This window comes from Puma concolor, chromosome B4 (genome assembly GCF_028749965.1).
Source record: "Puma concolor isolate L17-30 chromosome B4, mPumCon1.1.hap2, whole genome shotgun sequence".
NCBI lineage: Eukaryota > Metazoa > Chordata > Mammalia > Carnivora > Felidae > Puma > Puma concolor.
The window spans coordinates 72,759,290-72,782,273 of NC_141673.1; the positions used below are offsets into that span (position 1 = coordinate 72,759,290).

The 22,984-nt window shown below is 40.0% G+C and overlaps 1 protein-coding gene and 1 long non-coding RNA gene across 3 annotated transcripts in view; both read left to right on the forward strand.

The window, feature by feature from the left end:
* PRICKLE1 (prickle planar cell polarity protein 1) overlaps positions 1 to 22,984 on the forward strand; it is a 112,399-nt gene that overhangs the window by 41,790 nt on the left and 47,625 nt on the right. The window lies entirely within an intron of this gene.
* Positions 5,461 to 8,304, forward strand: LOC147579218 (uncharacterized). Its single transcript, XR_015253665.1, has 2 exons — positions 5,461 to 5,721; positions 5,962 to 8,304. It is a non-coding gene; the product is annotated as an uncharacterized LOC147579218 (long non-coding RNA).

Below are 22,984 nucleotides of genomic sequence, written 5' to 3' on the forward strand. Positions count from 1 at the left end.
CAGTAACTCCATCTTTACTTGGTGTTAGGCCCATGAATGTTCACACTGGGGGATAGGAGTGGGGAGATTTTGCCTCACTGGATTCCCAGCCCAAATAATGAATGTTGCAGACTTTTCGCTGCAAAGAGAGCAGCTACAAACATAGCGTAAAAATTAGCTACAAAAATAGAGAAGATTTTTGAAAATAGGATATTGATACAATACTAAACAATTACATATACTAACCATTGGCAAAGAAAAAGAAAATTTTACAGTGGAGAAATCTGGTGTTTACCAGTTCAACCAAGCGTTTTCTTCTGAATTCAGTAATAGTGAAGCAATTTGATATGTCCCTCGGTGTGAAGTGATATGAAGTACACAACACCACCAATGAAATCTTCTTTCCAAGAATATTTAACCTGATCCAATTAACAGGACATAGAGGGGCTAGCAGAATGTGATAAAACACAATATAAGGAGATAACCAAATCCAGAATATGGGCCCTTCAATAAGACAACTGTCCTGACTCTTCAGAAAGTCATTGTCATTTGAAAAAAAAATGAGGACACTATTCTAGACTAAAAAGACTGACGAGACCTTATGACCAAATGTAGAACATAACCTTCAATGGATTCTGGTTAGAAGGGGAAAGAGCTGCTATTAAAACATTTTTTTAGTTTATTTATTATTTATTTTGAGCGAGAGAGAGAGAGAGAGAGAGAGAGCGCACGAGCAGGGGAAGGGCAGAGAGAGAGAGAGAGCATGGAGCCCAACATGGGGCTCGATCTCATTGACCATGAGATCATGACCTGAGCTGAAATCAAGAGTCAGAGGCTTAACTGACTAAGCCACCCAGGTGCACCTACTATTAAAACATTTTTAAAACAAATTGAAAATTTTGAGTGAAGTCTTTGAAATCCCTAGTTATATAGCCTTACATGCTTTGACAATGTACAGAAATAAAAGCAAAGGCCACAAGAGCCCTATCTTGGTGAAATCTAGCAGTGTCACAGCCAAGTTCTCAGTGCTTTCCCTCCATAACTTTCCTCACACTTTGCCAATGGAATGACATGGGCATAACTTCCAGTTCTGCCACTTACTGGGTTGTTGGATATTTCCTGGACAAGCCATCTTCCTCTCAGAGCTTCATTGTCTTGGTAATGTAAAATAACTACACCAACCACATGAAGACGTGTTCTACTAAGTTCTGGTATGACCAGATGGGAAAGCTATATGAATGTGAAGTTCAAGCCTGTTTCTCTTCCTGGCTCCAGGCTGCCCCTCCCCATACCCTCTATGACTGGAGGGGGGATATAGATTCTCTGCCAATTACTAATACTGTCATAAACATCTTGAACATGAACATGTCTGCTGCTCTTCCTGTATTTATTATTTATTTATTTATTTATTTATTTATTTAATGTATTTACTTTTGAGAGAGACAGAAGCAGAATGCAAGTGGGTTAGGGGCAGAAAGAGGGAGACACAGATCTGAAACAGGATCCAGGCTCCGAGCTGTCAGCACAGAGCCCGACGTGGGGCTCGAACTCACGAGCTGTGAGATCATGACCTGACCTGAGCTGAAGTCGGCCGCTCAACCGACTGAGCCACCCAGGCACCTCGTGCTGCTCTCCCTTTAGAGAAAGGTCAACCTGATGGAAATATGCTCATCAGGTCCCTTCTCACCTGACTGCTGATGCACTGGCCCTTTGGCTGATGATAAGAGTTTGACTAGCCTTTGTGATTATTGCTGGGACCACTGTCTCTCCTCCCCACTGAGGAAAATGGTTCTTGCTCTATGTTAATTTTACGCTCAATAAGAAAAGAGAGGAGTTGGAACAATTCTTGTATAGGCAACAACCAAACTGGATAAAGACAAAAACAATCCTCTTTGTGACCTGAATAAGTAAAAAATATCCTCTGTATAATATAAATTATACATTTACTTCTCAACTGCTACCTTGTTCTGGGTTGTCCAGACCTCACTTCACCAAGTCTGTGACTTAGTTTTCTTCTAGAAGAGCACATCTTATGTTATTGACTATATCTAGATATTAATATATTTCTTGAAATTGTACTTCAGTGTCTTTGAATTATCATTTTTACTTGTTTATTTTATAAGTAGACGTTTGTAACTCTTAATCCCCTTCACCTATTTTGCCCATCCTCCCATCCCCTCCCCTCTGGTGACCACCAGTTCTCCGTATTTTTAAGTCTGTTTCTGTTTTGTTTTGTTTTAGATTCCACATAAGTGAAATCATATGGTATTTGTCTTTCCTTGTCTGACTTATTTCGCATAGCATAACATCCCCTAGTGCCATCCATGTTGTCACAAATGATAATATTTCATTCTTTTTTATGTCTGAGTAATATTCCATTGTATCCATATGTATACCACATCTTCTTTATCCATTCACCTATTGATGGACACTTAGGTTGCTTCCATATCTTGACTATTGTAAATAATGCTGTAATAAACATAGGGGGGCACAGATGTTTTCAAATCAGTGTTTTCATTTTCTTTGGGTATATATCCAGTAGTGGAATTACTGGATCATATCGTATTTCCACTTCTCACTTTTTGAAGATCTTTAATATTGTTTTCCATAGTGGTTTCACCAATTTATACTGCATTCTCTTTTCTCCATATCCTTGCCAATACTTATCTTTTGCGTTTTTGATTCTAGCCATTCTGGCAAGTGTGAGGTGATAAATCAATTTGGTCTTGATTTGCATTTCTCTGATGATTAGTGATGTGGAACACCTTTTTATGTGTCTGTTTGCCATCTGTATTTCTTCTTTGGAAAAATGTTTACTCAGGTAGGCCATTTTAAGATCAGAATATTTGGGTTTTTTTTTTTGCTGTTGAGTTGTATGAGTCCTTTATGTATTTGGGATGTTAATGCTTATTAAACATATCATTTGCAAAAGACCTTCTCCTCTTCAGTGGGTTGCCTTTTTATTTTGTTCATTTTCTTTGCCTGAGGAGACATTTCCAAAAAAATGTTGCTAAGGAGATCGCTATGTCCAGGAGATCACTGCCTGCATTTTCTTTTAGGAGTTTTATGGCTTTAGGTCTTACATTTAGATTTTTAATATTTTGAGTTTATCTTTGTGTACGGTGTAAGTGGTCCAGTTTCATTCATTTGCATGTGGCTGTCCAATTTTCTCAACACCATTTATTGAAAACACTGTCTTTTCCCCTTGAGTATATTCTTGTCTCCTTTGTCATAGATTAATTGACCATATGATCATGGGTTTATTTCTGGGCTCCCTATCCTGTCCCATTGGTCTGTGTGTCTGTTTTTGTGCCAGTACCATACTGTTTTGATTACTGTAGTTTTGTAGTATATCTTGAAATTTGGGATTGTGATACCTCCAGCTTTTTTCTTCTTTCTCAAGATTTCTTTGGATATTGTGGTTCCATACAAATTTTAGGATTACTCATTCTAGTTCTGTGAAAAATGCTATTGGTATTTTGATAGGGATTGCATTGAATCTGTAGATTGTTTGGGACATTTTGACAGTATTAATTCTTCTAGTCCGTGAGCATGGAATATCTTTCCATTTGTTTATTCTTATCAATTTGGATGCCTTTTATTTCTTTTTCTTGTCTGATTGCTGTGGATAGGACTTCCAGAGCTGTTGAATAAAAGTGATGAGAATGAACATCCTTTTCTTATTCCTGATCTTAGAGTAAAAGCTTTTTAATTTTTCATCATTGAGTACCTGTGGGCTTTTCATATATGGCCTTTATTATGTTGAGATATGTTTCCTCTAAACTTACTTTGTTAAGAGTCTTTGAATCATTTTATCTCTGATTGGGGCCATAGGACAATTCAGGTTGAACAGATAACATACTTATTTTTTTAAAAATCCCCAAATGCCTCTTTCATTTCTTTCTTTTTTGAAAATGTGTATTTATTTTTGAGAGAGAGAGAGACTGAGCATGAGTGGGGGAGAGAGAGAGAGGGGGAGACACAGAATCTGAAGCAGGCTCCAGGCTCTGAGCTGTCCAGTAGTCAGCACAGATCCTGATGTGGGGCTTGGACTCATGAACCATGAGATCATGACCTGAGCCACAGTTGAACGGTTAACTGACTGAGCCACCCAGGCGCCCCTCATTTCTTTCTTAAATAGATATTTTGTATATCTTAAGGGAAGATTTCTAAATACAAACACAAAGTAAAGGGTCTTAGAGGGGGTGTTATTGGAGTGAAGGAAAATATTTCATGGCCACTGAGCTATGATTAATCCCTTTGAGATCTAATAAAAATAATATTCACGTAAAACTTACTGCTTTACATTTAAAGTCTACTGCGGGGCGTCTGGGTAGCTCAGTCCGTTGAGTGTCCCACTTCGACTCAGGTCAGATCTCGCAGTTCCTGGGTTTGGGCCCCGCGTGGGGCTCTGCGTGACAGCTCAGAGCCTGGAGCCTGCTTCGGATTCTGTGTCTCCATCTCTGCCTCTCCCCGGCTTGTGCACTCTCTCTCTCTCTCTCTCTTTCTCTCTCAAAAATAAATAAACATTAAAAAAAAAAAACAACATTAAAAAGCGTACTGCTAAGTACTTGCTTATTGTGGTAAGTGTCATATGGTCAGTATTGTATTTAGTGCTCCCAGCAACCTTTCTCTCATTCCCATTTTATAGATGAAGAGACCGAGTAGCTAATTTTCCTCAGGCCCACATGATGAGGTGGTTCAGTGGAGAATTAGGATGCAGGCAGCGACTATAGACCAAGGTTCTCAGCCATCATACTGCTCCCCTCTTTCTGTCAGAGCTGTTTGCTCTCCTCCTGGGGAAAAAAAAAATGCTGTCAGTTAGTTATCCTCCCAAAGTGAAGTGGGAGTTTGAGGACTCTTAGCAGGAGCTTGTATTGGCTTAGGTTATGTAGCAAAAATAAAACTCCTGATTTAACTGTTAAAACATTTCCATCTTATAATTTGTAGACAAGGTCTTAAACAAAACCAGGGAGGTTCATGATGTACACACGGTATAATCCTGATTAACCTGACTAGGTGGAATGATTTTATGTTGTATTAATCGCAGTTGATTTTCTTCTCACATCAGCTCAAATGCCAACTGGAAGAGATATCAAATATTCTTCTCTAGGACATTGGATTGTAATTAAAGATCTCTGTTCCACTGCTTCCTTAACTTTCTCTGAAGTCCAAAATCAAAACCAGAACTCTAGCATACTTGACATTTCTTTCAGTCTTGTGCATTAAAAAACTCTCTTTCTTGTTGCTTTGTAAGGAATACATTTAGAAAGGCACAAAGGGCTCTTATTTCCTTAAAAACTTAATGCATAAATATGTGACTTTTAAATACAAAAATGATTGACCTTTTAAACTTAACTACAAAGTTCTTTTTTTTTTTAATTTTTTAAATGTTTATTTATTTTTGAGAGAGACAGACAGACAGACCGAGCATGAGTGGGGGAGGGGCAGAGACAGAGGGAGACACAGAATCCGAAGCAGGCTCCAGGCTCCAAGCTGTCACCACAGAACCTGATGCCCGGCTCGAACTCATGAATTGTGAGATCAAGACCTGAGCCTAAGTCGGACGCTTAACCGACTGAGCCACCCAGGTGCCCCAACTACAAAGTTCTTAATAATAACTAGTTACAAACAGTGATTACTGAAATTTCTAGAAAAGGGGAATTTGCCGATAGAAAGCTATGATGAGAATTCTAGAGGTGCCTGCTCACACAACAACTGGCAGCTGTCCCATTAAAAAAGGTCGCTCCCGGGGCGCCTGGGTGGCGCAGTCGGTTAAGCGTCCGACTTCAGCCAGGTCACGATCTCGCGGTCCGTGAGTTCGAGCCCCGCGTCGGGCTCTGGGCTGACGGCTCAGAGCCTGGAGCCTGCTTCCCATTCTGTGTCTCCCTCTCTCTCTGCCCCTTCCCCGTTCATGCTCTGTCTCTCTCTGTCCCAAAAATAAATAAAAAACGTTGAAAAAAAAATTTAATAAAAAAAAAGGTTGCTCCCTATTTTCCGGGTAGGATGTAAGGTCTCAGTAATACAAAGACACATAAAATTTCTGATTGTATATTTTTAAGTCTTAATCATTTTCTAATTTTGAGATAGAGCTTGGGTATTCAATTGTTTGTAATTATAGGAGATATTTAGCCTCCCTTCATCTATCAAATACACATTATATATGTTTTTTCAACTATTTCTTAAATGATTTTAAGTGTATGTGCTCTAATAAAATTTACAATTCATTTGAAAGCCCTTAAATAGGATTCATTCCCGTGTGTTTTCTTGAAGTTGCCATGTACAGCTACCAGCATCTTACTTTTAGGAAATTGAAGGCATTAAATGGCGAGGTTAAAGACCTGATGTCTTTCAAAAAGAAAAAGAGGACACCTGGGGAGCTCAGTTGGTTAAACATCCGGCTTTTGATTTTGGCTCAGGTCCTGATCACACAGTTTGTGGGATCAAGCCCTGCTTTGGGCTATGCGCTGAGAGTGGATTCTCTCCTTCCTCACTCTCTGTCCCTCCGGTGCTCACGGGTGCTCTCTCTCCCTCCCCTCCCCCTCAAAAACAAATAAATAAACTTCGAGGAAAAAAAAAAAGGAAACTCTACTTCTATGTCACATTGAAGCAATTTGTACCAAATGTAATGCACCTCCAGATAGGAGAACTTACTACCCATGCGTCCCTGCATTCTGTAGCCCATGATGAGAGGGGTGAAGAATGCAGTGTGGAGCTGTCTTCTGAGGAGTTTAAGTCATACTTTGGAAGACAAAAAATCATGCGCATTAAGCTTTGAGGAATTAACCGCAGTCCTGAGCTGGAATCTCGGTACTCCAGTACGTCAGGTGTGGCGCTCAGGCTGGAGGCAGCTCGCCTGCTTGGAGAGTATTAGGACTCTAGAGTCCCAGGCCCCACCCCTGACCTACTGAGTAGAATCAGCTTCTTAGCAAGATCCCCAGGTGAATACTATGCATGTTAAAGTTTGAGAAACACTGAGCTAGAATAATGCAAGCAAAGTGTTCTAGGCCCCACAGCACTGTCCAATAGAACTTTCTGCAATGAGGGGAATGGTCTTTTTTTTTACTTTTTTTTTTTTTTTTTTTTGGCTGTTCAGTGTTATAGCCACTAGCTTATGTGGCTTTTGAGCACTTGAAATGTAGGTAGCAGAGCTGAGGCACGGAGTTTTTAATTCTAAATGTAAATTTAAGTAGTCGCCTGAAACTGGTGGCTACCATACTGGGCAGTGCAGGAGAAGAGCACTGGACTAAGAGTCAAAAGATTCCCTACTGTTTCAACATACAGTCTGTCTATGGGCCACCTTTTCATCTATAGATAATGGGTTGGTTTAAGTGATCTCACAGTTTTTCTGTTACTATGACTGTCACAAGACTGTTTCGGTGGAAAGAACACTTCTCCGAACAACCAAATCTTGACATAACTAGTTACACACTTCTAGAAATTTCTAGAAAAGGGGAAATTGCTGATAGAGAGCTATGATAAGAATAGCTTATCATTTTTAGAGTCCTTTCTAGGCAGAGTCAAGACAGGAAGGAATGAAAGATGGATTTACTAAGTGGTGGCTCTACCAAGGTAGGAAAGTGTGGTTGTGATAATCGGCACATACGAAATATTCAGAGAATGTCTTGTCCCCAGCTGTGTCCCTAAGGCCTAGATCACTGTCTGGTGCACGGTAAACAGTCACTAAATACTCGTTGCCATGAGTGGATGTGATGGTTAAAATGAATGCTCAAATTAACCAAATAGAGTTGTTATTCAAGTCCGTTGCATTTGGGCTATATGACTGGGTTTTGTTTTAAATTTTTTTTATGTTTATTTATTTATTTGAGCAAGCACAAGCTGGGAAGGGGCAGAGACAGAGGGAGAGACAGAGAGAATCCCAAGCAGGCACTAAATTGCCAACGCAGAGCCCAATGCGGGGCTCGAACTCACGAACTGCAAGATCATGACCAGAGCTGAAGTCGAACACTTAACCAACTGAAGCATCCAGGCACCCCTGGGATTTTGTTTTATTCTGTTTTCTGTTCCATGGTAAATTTGCTCTAGAATAGTCTCACCTCAGGCCCCAGTTAAAGCAAAACTGAGATAAGGCAGTAGGCGTATTTGTGTTGAGTGAGGTGTTTTAATTAACACCATCCTAAATAAGATCTTTATGTTGAGATTTTGGAAACACAAGAACTAATAAGAGGGGCACCTGGTTGGCTCAGTCAGTAGAGCATGTGACACTCGATCTTCGAGTCATGAGTTCAAGCCCCATGTGGGATGTAGAGAGATTACTTTAAAATAAAATCTTAAAAAAAAAAAAAAAAAAAAAAAAAAAAAGAACCGAGAAGAACCAAACCAGCTCTGTAGGTGGATACATATAATTTTACCAGTTGACGTAAGACAATTGCTAATCATATGTATCCTTACCAGTATCCCCACGTCCACTAAAAATGCATTAAAGTTTCCATGATTTGGGCACGAAACTTCATAAGTCTTCCTGGCAGACAGGGTGAGACACGTACACAGGTGCGCACCACGTAAGGAGAAGGTCTGAGAGATGAAGGGTGGGCAACAGAATGGGAAGAAGTAGAAGACATTAGTGAGCCCACAGGCAGTGAGGCCGCCTCAGCATCCAAGGCCCCCCAGGAGGTGGGGGCGCCTCAGCCAGGTGCCAGAGTTCATGAACTCTGCAGAAGGCCGAGGCCTTCTTCGTGTGTGCACCCAGGGATTCAGGAGAGAGTGTTCGGACGTGAGAAGCGAGCAGGGTAGCAGGGAGAAGAACTCCCAGTGCCGAGGACTGGGGCCCTCGAGAACGGAGGAAGCAGAAGCCCGAAGCTCTCGCTCAGTTCCCGAGCACCAGAACCTGAGCTTGGGAGGGCGGCTGATGTCCAGCCTCACTAAGGAGAGAGCTGGATGTAGAATCAATCTGAGTACGATACAGTAATTGGTCAGAAGGACACGTCAGCCATAGGGATCTCAGGCTGGTAAAGGCCAGGAAAAGTTCCCAGAGCTGACGCGGTTTTGCAGCAGCTAGAAGCGTATTTAATGCTGGTCCTCTTTTGTGGTGTCCCTCCTTACCTTCTGTCCTCAGGTTCCCAGACTGATTTCTTTCTTTAGCAACTTTATCTCTGGAAATAGACTGGAGTGCCCTTCAATTGCCTTAGTTCCAGTTCTAAGTGCTAAGTCTTTCTGCTCGAGGTACAGCTACTAATGCTGAACATTCATCTTTCGGATCTCCTTATCTTTTGGCCTCTGCGCAATCCAGCCTTTCATTATACAGTTTGGCGGAAGATGCTTATGTCTAGACCAGAGAGCCAAGAGATTTCATTGTGATCAAGTGCTGATTTTACTGCACTGTGTTCAGTTTGTAGGTAAATTATGATGTAGGTGTGCTAACCCGTGCCTCCTGCCTTTGCTGGAGCTAGAGTAGCTGATGAGCTCGAGGGGGAAAGAGACCATATTTGTTACCATATTCCTGCACCTAGCGCAAGTAAGGCACACCGTAAGAGCCAGTAACCGTTTATTGACTGCTAGCTGTTTGCACCTGCATTTCCACGTCGTCGCTGCCTGACTCCAAGGAGGAGGAACAGTTTCATTCTGACCACTTGAATGCTCAGTTTTTTCAAAGGTCATAGAATTTTCCATCTTTCTGACCACATCTCTGCCATTTTGGCTAACAATGGCCTTACTTTGACCCTCATTTCTCTATCCCTTCTGCTCTGACTCTGATCCATACCAAGTCCCTTTTGGTTGAAAACAAAGGGGTGCCTGGGTGGCTCAGTCGGTTAAGCATCCGACTTCGGCTCAGGTCATGATCTCATGGTTTGTGGGTTCGAGCCCCACTTTGGCCTCTGTGCTGACAGCTCGGAGCCTGGAACCTGCTTCAGATTCTGTGTCTCCCTCTCTCTCTGCCCCTGTCCAACTCGTGTTCTGTCTGTTTCTCTAAAAAAATAATCATTAAAAAAAAAAAAAAGAAAATCCAAGTCAAAATTGCTAATCTGAGAAAGGGAATTAGTTGATTGATTCAACTAAAAAGTCTAGAAGTAAATCCCATTTCTAGCATGTTTGAATCCATGTGCTCAGTGATTCATAAAGACTTCGTCTCTTCGTCTCTAAGCATAGTTTGCTCCTGTGCTGGACTCATTCTCAGGCAGCATTGTCCAGCATGGAGGCAGGTGTGCATACCAGCAAGCTGTAACTTTATATCTTTCTCAGTCATTCAGGAAAGCCCCGGATTGAGCTCATATGCCATCAGTCATACCATCTCTGAACCACTTACTGGCCAAGGGGCATGGAATGTTCCAGTTGCCTAGCTTTGAAGGGTCATGTGCTCTGCTCTAAAGCCAGAAGTAGTGTTTGCCCCACTAAAATACCGTAGAGTGAGAGTAGGGGAGGGGTACGTGCCCAAAGAAAGTCGTTTTTCCCAGGAAGAAGGAAAATGGATGTCAGGAAGACAAAACCCAGAGATCTTTACTACAGAATGTGATACATATTTCTTTGTCCTTCCTCTGTGCTTTAGACATGAATGAATTAGGTCTTTAATGTCTGCAAGGTATGTTTATCCTTCTGGAAATAACAAATCTCCGTTTCTTTGTTGTTGTTGTTTTTCCATTATCCTCTTTCAAAAAAGAGGGACAACGGGCATCAGAATGTAAATCTTGGAAGTTGAGGCAGTCCAACAAAGAGGGTCAGAACTCTGACGAGTGTCAGCAGCTTCCAGCCCTGCCTTTATAAGTCATGTCACCCTAGACAAGTTACTAACCTCTTAGGCGCTTAATAATAGTTACCTTAGGGGCGCCTGGGTGGCGCAGTCGGTTAAGCGTCCGACTTCAGCCAGGTCACGATCTCGCGGTCCGTGAGTTCGAGCCCCGCGTTGGGCTCTGGGCTGATGGCTCGGAGCCTGGAGCCTGTTTCCGATTCTGTGTCTCCCTCTCTCTCTGCCCCTCCCCCGTTCATGCTCTGTCTCTCTCTGTCCCAAAAATAAATAAACGTTGAAAAAAAAAATTAAAAAAAAAAAATAATAATAGTTACCTTAAAGGGCTGCTGTAAGGAGTTAATCCAATATTATGTCTAACGCTTTTAGCATATGTCTGGCTCATCAAAAATGCAACATTTTATCTGTTGCTACTGTTGTTAATAATAATAGGGGTGCCTGGGTGGCTCAGTTGGTTATGCATCCGACTTGGGCTCAGGTCATGATCTCCCGATTTGTGGGTTCCAGCCCTGCGTCAGGCTCTGTGCTGACAGCTCATAACCTGGAGCCTGCTTTGGATTCTGTATCTCCCCCTCTCTCTCTCTCTCTCTCTGGCCCAGCCCCCCACTCTTGCTCTGTCTCTCTCTCTCTCAGAAATAAATAAACATTAAAAAATTAAATAATAATAATAAAAGCCACGGCTAGCATACTGTTGCCTAGCATAGTGTTGCCGATGCCTCTGCTGGCACCCCACAGGCTCAAATGTCTCCAGCATTCTTCCTTTACCATACTAGCCAACATTGGACTTCGTGAATTCACCTGAGCCCCCATCTACCCTGGGCCGGTGCATGCCCCACTGTGGGAAGGCGTTCTTACCACTTGCTACCTCTTATCCATCAGGTCTTGTCAGTGGGTTTGTCCTTTGTCAGTGGAGAGGCCTTTCCTGACCACCCACACAACCCCTGCCAAGCCCTGACCTATTATTTTCTTTTGTAGCACCCTCTTTTCCTTTATTGCCCTTATCACCATCTGTGATCATTTTTGTCTTTTTGTGTACTTGTACTGACTATAAGCCCCACTTTGTGCCGTAAGTAGGAGCTCAGTAAATATTTCTCAGTAAGAGAAATCAGCATCAAGTGTTTGTTACTTGAGAGTCATAGGAACCTTGCTGAGGATACAGTGAGGAATGCCAGAAGAGCCAAAGCTCGGCTAGTGATGGGGGAAGGTTGAGAGCGAAGGTTGAAGAAAGGGGGGCTAATTTTGCTTAAGGGCCTTTTGCGTGTGTGTTGGGGGTGAGAGGGGAAGAACGCGATGAAGAAGGTCAGTAGAATAAGGTCTCTGCTATGTGAAGTGGATGCCAGGCACACAGCATTCATTTTCAGTTTTAGTCTCACTGTTTCAAAGTGGATTTTGTCTGTGTTTAGCATCTTTGCCAATTTTATGTATTTTCTCTCTTTTTGTGCAATTTAGGGGTTTAAGGAGGGGTAGGTCACATTGCCTATTTATTATACAATTCCCCAAGTACTTTGAATGGAAAATTTATAAATAATGGCTATTTATAATTGTTGTCTAGACTTACCAAACGGTTATTTAACAGGCAATGAAATAATTTCCTCACGGTTCTTATACTATAATTACACACACCACATTTAAGGGGCCAATGTTAGGGCTTGTGCTGAAAATATAAGTCTTGTTCATAGTGGTGAATTATTCTCTATGGACGATGAAATTTGTATTCACTAGTGTGAGGTACAGAACAAATTCACTTTTCAGGGATCAAATTCTTACAGTGGAATGTCTAAGGTCATAAACTTCATCAATTTAATCATTGCTGATTGAGGGATATTAATAGAGTCGTTTATTAGCTTCAAAATAAGACAGGTTTATCGTCAAACATTTAGAAAACAGAGAAAAAAAAAATAAGAAAACAGCCATAATCCTGATTCCCAGAATAACACTGTAAACATTTTGGTGTCTACCCATTTATGCTTTTTTCTTCTACTCATGAAGTTTTAAAGTATACAATTAGAATCATACTGTACATATGTCATATAATCTGTTTTTGAAGTTTAATATATTAATGATTTTCTAAGTCTAAACATTGTCTATTGCTGCACTATACTATAACCACTAGAAACATGGGCTGTTGAGCACTAGTTAGTTAGCTAGTTAGAATTAAGATGTGCTGTAACTGAGCCCGTGTGGCTCAGTTGGTTAAGCGTTCAGCTCAGGTCATGATCTAACAGTTTGTGAGATCGAGCCCCCTGTGGGTCTCCATGCTGCTTGGTTTTCTTGCTCTCCCTCTCTCTCTGCCCCCTCCCCTCAAAATCAAGCAATAAACACTTTTAAAAAATATGTGCTCTGAGTACAAAACCACACCAGATTCCAAAGGCAGTACAGAAAGGAGAATATCTCATTAGTATTTTTGTATTCATTACATGTTGCAGTATTGGGTTACATAAAATATATTCATAAGTTAATTTTACTTGTTTCTTTTTGACTTTCTGTAATGTACTTTCTTTAAATCTGGAAAATTTAAAGTTACAAATATTCACATTCTATTTCTGCTGGACAGCACTGGTTCTATGACATTTTATAGCTGCATAATTTTACTTTACATGAATATAGTTATTTAACCAATTCTTAATCAATTCCATTATGCTGCATCTTCAGGTTGCTACTTACTTTTCAGTACTGAAATTAGTCTCTGAACGCCCTGTACACAAATCTTTTTGCACATCGGACTGTTTCCATAGAACTTACTGCTAGAAGTAGAATTGCTAGGAGAAGAGAAATTTTTAAATGAGAAATAATGTTATAAATAAATGAAGAAATGAAAAGTAATGCTTTTACTTCTCATTATTTAATGTTTTCCTTGTAGAGAAAGATGTGATTCTGATCTTTAGCAGCTGCTCATTTTATATGGAATCACAAACACCTATAACAACCATATTCAATTTAAATTAGCTGTGTATGACTAAGTTTTTGAAAAGTCTGCTCTGAATTTTCATGTTTTATGTGAATTGCAAGGTTATTAAAGGGCTGGAATTCAGCATTCTACTCTCTCCTAAATGAAAACATGTATACTTTAGGTTGTTGAATTGTGGACAATTATGAAATGGAAAAGATTCACAGTGTATAGATTTTGAAAGCTTTGTGATTTATCTTTGTAATACTATGACAGGGTGGGGATGAGCTTAAAAGATCTTTTATCAGAGGTCCAGAGTATTTGATCTATTATTTCCATAAAGATATAACCTACCACTCTTTATCATTGTATATTAAAAGCAAAGCCTTAGGATATTTAGCAATAAGGCATATATTTGTTGAAGGTGGTTGTACTTTTCTTTTTTTTTTTTTTTAATTTTTTTTTTCAACGTTTTTATTTATTTTTGGGACAGAGAGAGACAGAGCATGAACGGGGGAGGGGCAGAGAGAGAGGGAGACACAGAATCGGAAACAGGCTCCAGGCTCTGAGCCATCAGCCCAGAGCCTGATGCGGGGCTCGAACTCACGGACCGCGAGATCGTGACCTGGCTGAAGTCAGACACTTAACCGACTGCGCCACCCAGGCGCCCCAGTACTTTTCTTATAATATTGACTGGATAAAGTACACTGAAGTTTTTGCATCACATGACCTGTGGACCCTCTGTAAGATCTTACTTTCTGACTCAGGATTTTTGCATTTTGTATGTTTCTCAGGGGTCTCAGGGAGTCTTAGGGGAAATGTCAAGATCCTTCAGGAGTTGCTGGACCCTCTTCCTCACCCCCCTGGGTAATATTGAAGAAAATGCCAGTTCAAGAAATAGAGGTTATGTTTGACTCAGTAATTTAGCATTGTTGAGGATTTATCGGACTAAATAGTGACTTGAATATAATTTAGAGGGAGTGATTCATGGCATTCTAAAGTATAAAATGAAGAGTTTCTGGTTCTCTGTCAGTGTTTCATTTAAAATAATAAATTACATTGTCCACCAATGGAAGAAGAAAAAAGAATCCATAATGCAATCCCACTTGGCAAATTCTTTCTTTTTCCTAACTTTGGATCTAAAGAATTTGAAGAATCAACCTCCCTGTGCCCTTTCTTAGCAGGAATTCCAAACTGGATTTTCTCCTTATGAGTGAGGATAGAGACTAATTTTCAATAGAATAGTATTCAGAACCACACACAAAGAATTATTACTTTCTGAAGATAATGTTGTATGAGAGTGTACCATCAGTACATTTCAGATTATTATTTAGTTGCTTTATCTTCTCTCTGTAATAGGTGATCATCCAAAAAAAATATTTACAAGGCTCTTTTTAATTTGAGGTACAGGGGCATCTGGGTGGCTCAGTTGGTTAAGTGTCGGACTTCGGCTCAGGTCATGATCTTACAGCTCGTGGGTTCAAGCCCCACGTGGGGCTCTGTGCTGACAGCTCAGAGCCTGGAGCCTCTTCAGATTCTGTGTCTCCGTCTCTGTCTGTCCCTCCCCGCTCACGCTCTGTCTCTCTGTCTCTCAAAAATAAATAAACGTTAAAAAATAATTTAATTTGCGGTACACTTTTCCCATCTTTGCCATCTGATTGCGAAAGAGAGTCTCTTCGCTTATTAATTTTAAATGTGTCTTCAGTGAACACCACCTTCTATATTCTTCATGGTCTGCCTTTCAGTTAATGTCCACAGAGGTGCAGTATGTTCTAGTAGCATGGGACACTTTTCATTTTCAGATCAGATGAAGAAGCAGTGGGTCTGAGATGACCTGACTTCTGGTGGCGTTTTAAATAAAAGACTAACATTTTATTTCAACCAGTAGCAAAGTACAAACACTTTGCCCTAACTCTTATTCTAGCCTGACTCTTGCATTTCCCGGCTAAGCAGACACGCAGCTGCCATTTGCCCATTAGAAGTATGAAAAAAAAATGTAAAAGGTCGTTCATTTAGATTTCTTTTAACTTGTGTATATAATTAATAGCTTAGTTTAATTTGGTATTAAACCTTTGCCATCTGCAGGATTACCATGCACTGGTGACATAAAAGTTCCGTAGCAACAGGTTTAATTGAGTAATTAAGACTACAGAGATGTTTCCAGAGAAATATTTTGATTACAAATAAAATCAAAGTAAAATATCTAGTTTTGAAGGACTAGGTATTTTTCCTAATTAAAAAAAAACAAAAACAAAAACCTGCCATTTATCTTAGTGTAATTTTCTAAATGTTTCCATGTGTAATGCCACAGAGCAACAAGTCTAAATCTAACACATTCATTCACTACAAAAAAAAAAAAAAAAAAAAAAAGCAGAGGAAGAGAGGCTGTTTTCAAGAGAGGCTTCTCTCAGTAGTGGTACTTTACAGAGTCATCTTTCAGTTTCCACATGAAGATTTACTGGGGATGTTACAAGGACTGTGTTCTAACTATGATGATGGAGAAGAAGCTGTGTGGCCCTTTTAAAAACTTACATAGCACAGCTCATCCACATGTGTATTGTAGAGCTTATATATACGTATTAGCTATGTGATTATTATGTCTTGATTTCATTCACACATTCAATAGAATTTTTTAAAAGGACGTTAGTTTTTTCATGGCGGTCTTAGGTTCACAGCAGAATGGAGAGGAAGGTACAGAGATTTCCCATATACCCTCTGCCCGCCCCCCCACCCCCCAACATGCACAGCCTCCCCTGCTATCAGCATCCCCCGCCAGACTGGTACATTTGTTACAATTGATGAACCTACAGTGACCCATCTCAATCCCCTGAAGTTCCTAGTTTACATTAGAGTTCCCTTGGTGTTGTACATTCTGTGGTTTAGAGAAGTGTAGAATGACATGCATCCATCATTATAGTGTCAGAGAGAATTTTTTCCCAGCCCCTCAAATCTTCTGTGCTCCGCCTATTCATCCCTCTCTCCAAGCCCCTGGCAACCACTGATCTTACTTAGTGTCTCCGGTTTTGCCTTTTCTGGAATGTCGTAGAGTTGGAATCATGCAGTATGTAGCCCTTTCAGATTGGCTTCTTTCACTTAGTAATATGCATTTCAGTTTCTTCCATGTCTTTTCATGGCTTCATAACCTTAGCTCTGAACAATACTCCATTGTCTGGATGTACCACAACTAATTTATCCATTCACCTACTGAAGGACATCTTGGTTGCTTCCAAGTTTTGGCAGTTGTGAATAAAGCTGCTAGAAATATCCAGGTGCAGGTTTTTGTGTAGTCATAAGTTCTTAATCCCACTGGGTAAATACCAGGGAGCACTATTTCTGGATCATATGGCAAGAACGTGTTTAGTTTTGTAAGAAACCAGCAAACTGTCTTCCAGGGTGTAGCATTTTTCATTCCCACCAGCAATGAATGAGAGCTCCTGTTCCATATTCCTGCCAGCATTTGATGTCAGTGTTCTAGATTTAGGCCATTCTAATAGGTATGTCAATGGGTATTTTCTGAGAGTGGACTGTAGGATATCACATGGAGTTTGGCTGTTATACAGTAGTCCAGCCTTATCCATGGAGAATACATTCTAAGACCCTGATAGATGCCTCAAATCATGGATAGTATTGAACCCTGTATGTACTATTTTTTCCTATACATATGTACCTATGATAAAGGTTAATTTATAAATTAGGCACAGTACGAGATTAACAATAATAACTAAGAATAAAGCAGACTGACTATAACAACATACCGTAATGAAACTTACATGAATATGGTCTCTGTCTCTCAAAATGTCTTATTGTCCTGTACTCACCCATCTTGTGATGATATGAGATGATAAAATGCCTACGTGATGAGATGAAGTGAGGTGAATGATGCAGGCATCACGATGCAGCGTTAGGCAACTGTTGACCCTCTGGCAATAAGTCAGAGGGAGGATCATGTACTTCTGGACCTAGTGGACCATGGGTAACTGAAACCACAGAAAGCGAGATCACAGATAAGGGGAGACTACTGTATTCCAAACATTTCTGATTACCTCAAATTCTACCTCGTTGATAGAAGAGAAAAATTTCTGGGGACGCCTGGGTGGCTCTGTCAGTTAAGCATCCGACTCTTAATTTCAGCTCAGGTCATGATCTCATCATGGTCGTAGGATTGAGCCCCATGTCTGGCTCTGTGCTGAGTGTGGAGGCTGCTTGGGATTCTCTCTCTGCCTCTCACTCTGCCCCTCCCCCCCCCCCCTTGTTCTCTCTCCCTCTCTCTCTCTCTCAAAATAAATAAACATAAAAAAAGAATATAAAAGTTCTGGTGTTTCAAAATTTTAATACAAACATTTAAAATTTTCATCATACCTAAGATTTGAAAAATGATTATGTTTTATTAGGAAATGACACTTAAAGGCAGATGTAAACCAGGCTGTATTATGTTTTTTTTTTTCTTTTTAAATATGAAGACTTCTTGGAAACGTTCAGTTTTTCTCAAAATTTAAACATATTTTTTTCTTGCCACGGTCGGACTTGTACACAAATTTAGCTTTTCCATATAAATTTGAGAAAACATGCCTTTTATTCTTTTTTGTTTAATTGCTTTAAAACAAAAAGATATTTAGATAGACTTAAAATAGTACAGAGTATATATAAAATACTTAATAGATTGCATATCATTAGATACAGAATTAATTACCCATTTTTTCCCAACATAAATACTTCTTGACATGTCTTCCTTATTTTACAAATTTTCTTTTTTAAATTTGTAACATTTTCATCTCCATTTTATAAATGAAGAAATCAAGGCACAGGAGGGTTCAGAAGATTCAGGTAATTTTGAGACACAGTCCACTACTTTGTTCACTTTCTATTTAACAAAGTCAATGAATAAGCATTTATTAAGTGCCCTCTACATGACGGACCATGTCTTCAGGGGCTCCCAGTGAAGTCTAATAATTGCCCTGTCATAAACTGGGCTTCTAGTAGTGTCCCTTGTGTTGCCTGCTTAGTGAATCTTGAGTTGCATCTTGACTTCCACTGTGGAAGGAGGAGAGAAAGAAGCAGATTTCCTTTAGGAGATACACCCTCACGGGCACCTGGGTGGCTCAGTCCGTTGAACATCCGAGTTCAGCTCAGCTCATGATCTCACAGTTTGTGGGTTTGAGCCCTGTGTCGGGTTCTGCACTGACAGTGTGGAGCCTGCTTGGGATTCTCTCTCTCTTTCCCTCTCTTGTGGCCCCCTCCCCCATTCACGCTTTCTTTCTTTCTCCAAAATAGATACATAAAAACTTTTAAAACAAAAAAGAAAGACACCCTTAATTTCTACACTTCCCCATGGCCCCATCTGACTTCATCACTTCTTTCTTCGTTGTTACAATCACCTGAACGTATAGAGATGGTGCCAGTCCAGTTTGACATAGATACATCGTCTTTGACTATCACCACTGTTGTCACTCAAGCATCATAGACTGTTGGTTCTACCTGGGAACCATCTCTCAAATCATCTTGTCATCCTTCTTGTCATGCTTAAGGCACCACCATCATCTTTAACAGCCTCCTAAGTGGTCTTTATGTCTCAGCTTCTTTCTACACCCCTGAACCATTTTCTACCCTGTGGCCTTGGTCACTGTTCTAAAAGGCAATTCTGATCATGGCCTGGCCCTGCCAGGACTGGCCCTGCCAGAACATGCCAGTGGGTCGCCCCTCAGCAGAATTCACTGCAAGGCCTTTGCACTGCAAGGCCTTTGCAAAGCTGTCCCACCCACTCCTACATACCTCTCCATCCACCATTTTGGTACTTGTGCTACACAGAACTACTCTCCAGGCAGGAAAATGCCCAGAATTGTCCTCCATATTCCTAATGGACATTTCCATCACTGTTAGCTCTCTATATTACCCATCATTCCAGTTCCTGTTTGAATGTCATCTTGAAGCTTCTCCTCATTCCCTCAGACACAGTTTGTCTTCTGTCCTCTGCCCCCAACCACCCCTTGCTCTTCAGCACTTTGTCCAAACCTCGTTCAGACTTCCATTGCATAATTTATTCCATCCGCTTATGATTGTGCCTTGCCCCTAATAAATAACTGTTTAACATATTTAACATTTTATGTTAAAACATTTAAATGTTTAACATTTAAACATAAACTGTTTAAATGCAAGTCTACTTTTGAAATGACCTTTGTCACTTAGGATCTAGAAAAGTCCCAGGAAATACATGTGGATGCATCTCTGGCCTGAGTTTTTGCCTCCATATCCCACCAGCCGAGCTCAGTCTGGATCAGAGGTTTCATTAAGATCTGACCATCTTGGGGCACCTGGGTGGCTCAGTGGGTTAAGCATCCAACTCTGCATTTCAGCTTAGGTCATGATCTCATGGTTCGTGAGTTTAAGCTCTGCGTTGGACTCTGCACTGACAGTGTGGAGCCTGCATGGGGTTCTCTGTCTCTCTCTTTCTCTCTGCTCTCCCCCACTCATGCTCTCTCTTTCTCTCTTACTCTCAAAATAAGTAAAGCAACATTAAAAAAAAAAAAAGATTTGATCATCTTAGCTTTACACTGTGTCCACTGGCGTTTTAAAATCCTAGAAGCCTCTGCGGCATGCGTCCAGACACTTTAGATACTGTAACTGTTTCAAACAGAAGACAGCTTAAATGCTTTGCATTTTGTTCTTGGGAAGAGGCATCCAGTCCCTCCTTGTCCTTGGTAATGGGCTTTGGTATATTGGTAATAGTGACATTTAGCATCTAGTGAGTGCTCACTATGTGGTGGTCATGGTGCCTTATGAAATATCACACTTAGTGTCCATACCAACAACTTTATGGTGTACGTGCTATTACTGCCTCCATTTTAGAGAACAGGACATGGTGGCCCAGGGAGGTGACATAACCTTTGAGTGGCACAGCTGCCATATGAACCGAGTCTCCGTGAATCCGGAACCCATTGTCCTTAACCATTGTGCGTCACTGTCTTTTAAAAAAAAAAATCTATTCTTAATAGGATCATAACTGATACAGAAGAATTTTAAGAAAAATGTAAGAACATCTAATAATGGTTATCACCAGAAATTTTTACTCAGTGATTTAACTTTGGTTCTTTTATTATTTCAGGAGCACTTCAGACCATTATTAGATTAGTAGAAAAAATTATGAAAAAAATCAAGATTACCTAGCCAAAATTCAGGTGCCTGCATTTACCTGTCCTTTGTTTTTCTATAATATGCAGTGCTCCAGCATAGTCTTGATTTTCATAATCAGATATTCTATACAAAACATTTTATAGAGCTTCTGAGTTATAGGTGTACTTGCTGTTTCAAATTACATGGATTGCATAGGTCATTTTAATGGAAATAAAATTAGCTTAAAAATAGGAAGTGCCCTTGATTAACTCAATGAAGCCATGGTCAATTCAATTAAAGTGTTAAAATATATTTCAGAAGAAAGAATGTTTAGGGTCAGAAATTAATTCAACACAGTTGTTCCTAACCACTTACTATTTACCTGGGAATGGGTACTATGTTTGGTACTTTGAAGATAAATGTTATTTACAAAATGCCTGGTTAATAAAAACTTGCTTCAGAATGCTATGTTTAACATCAAAGATATTTATTCTGAACTTTGTGGTTGACAAGTTTTAATTTTGTTTAAGTATGGGATAGGAGAGTCTTACTGGATAAGTTTGCATATAGATAAAAGTTACAGGCTTATCCAAATCACCTGTTCTGTGTTTATAGATGTATTTCCACCTGTACTACATAATGTGACCCTAGATTTTTACCCTTTAATACATCTACAGGGCTTGTATTTATAATTGGGCATTTTTTTGAGCCATCTGAAACACTGAGTATGTGAAAAACGTGTGAAAATTCATTACGTCTATCAGTCTCCCTTTTCTTCTTTCTTGGTTGTTTGAAGACTCAAGAGAGGTGGTTAATATCAACTTGTTTCCAACAAAGCATGTAAAATAGTTTGTCGAAATATTTACCAGGTGACCTCGTTGTAAAGTGACACGAAAAGACCTGGTCCCCCATTCAAGAGTTGCCCCTGCACAAATTGGGCTCGAAGAAAATTCAGAAAATGGGCATCTAGGTTAACCTTTAAATGCCTATTCCACGTGTAAAGGGCACTTAAAAGCTCCAAGAATCAACTTTCAATTCATATGAACTGCTTTGGGATATGGGTAGTCTTTCTCTTCGAGTGGCTAGGGATAAAACGGACAGAGGAGCACGCTTGCTTTCCTCATGAGAGTTCACCGAAAATTCCAAGGTCCCTTAAGATCGACTTTATGTAATATATCCACTTTAAAAATAACTTTGCCAATTTTTTGCTTTAAAGAAAGATTATGTTTGCCAATGGAAAAAACAAAACTTTGTGCCGCTACCAAAGGAAGAAACTCACCGGATGCAGGGGTGGGTTTTCCATGGCAGAATGTCCCATGCGGTGCTGAGGAAAGGACTGTTAATATGACCAAGGCCATTTTAGTTTCAGATGTAAACACAGCTGTTATTTTTGAGTTCTTAGAGTATTTTTTGACTGTACGTTACATTTATTAAAACAAGATCTATTTTCATATAAATACACTTTCTTTTGGCCCGTTTAGATGGTAAGTCTGTAGACTGTGCTGTGATATAATTTAGAAACCAGATTTATACTGCCTCACTTGCAAATTTCAAGGCTAAGACACAGCCTGGATTATCTGAGGAAAAAAAAAATCAGTAAAATTTGTGCCACTTTGTTCTGGTTCTATTACAAGTGGGCTATAGTCATTTAATTTCACATTATTCTGGTTGGATAAGCAAAGTAGAAAGTGGCAATCCTAAAAGCCCCTGATTTCTTTTGAAAAATTTATATAACTAAAACCATCTTAACTTGTTCTGAGGGTAGTTGTCTTGTTGGGAGAAGCGGGACAGACTTCAAGTGGAGCATTTCTTTTGAATTTCACCTGGTTGGTTTTCTCTGTTAACACTTTTTTTAAAGTAGGCTTCCCGCCCAGTGCAGAGCCCAACATGAGGCTTGAACTCAGGACAGTGAGATCAAGACCTGAGCTGAGATTAAGAGTTGGACACTCAACCCAATGAGCCACCTAGGCAGCCCTCCTGTTACCACTTTTAAGTAGATTCTGTTTACAACCATTTTGAGATTGAGTTACATTGTAATTTTAAAGATATTTCCCCCAGTGCCTGGGGGGCTCAGTCAGGGGAGCATGATTTCAGGATCCTGAGTTCGAGCCCCATACTCGGTGTAGAGATTACTTAAATAAATAAACTTTAAAAAAAAAGATATTTCCCTTTATCCATTAAATATAGAATTAGTAAGGAAACACAACTGTTCTCAAAATAAGGCTTTAAAGGTTTTTTGCCATCATTCTTTTGCCTTTCAGTTATATAATTAATACTTATTAATACAGTATAAATTGCCTAGATGGATTACA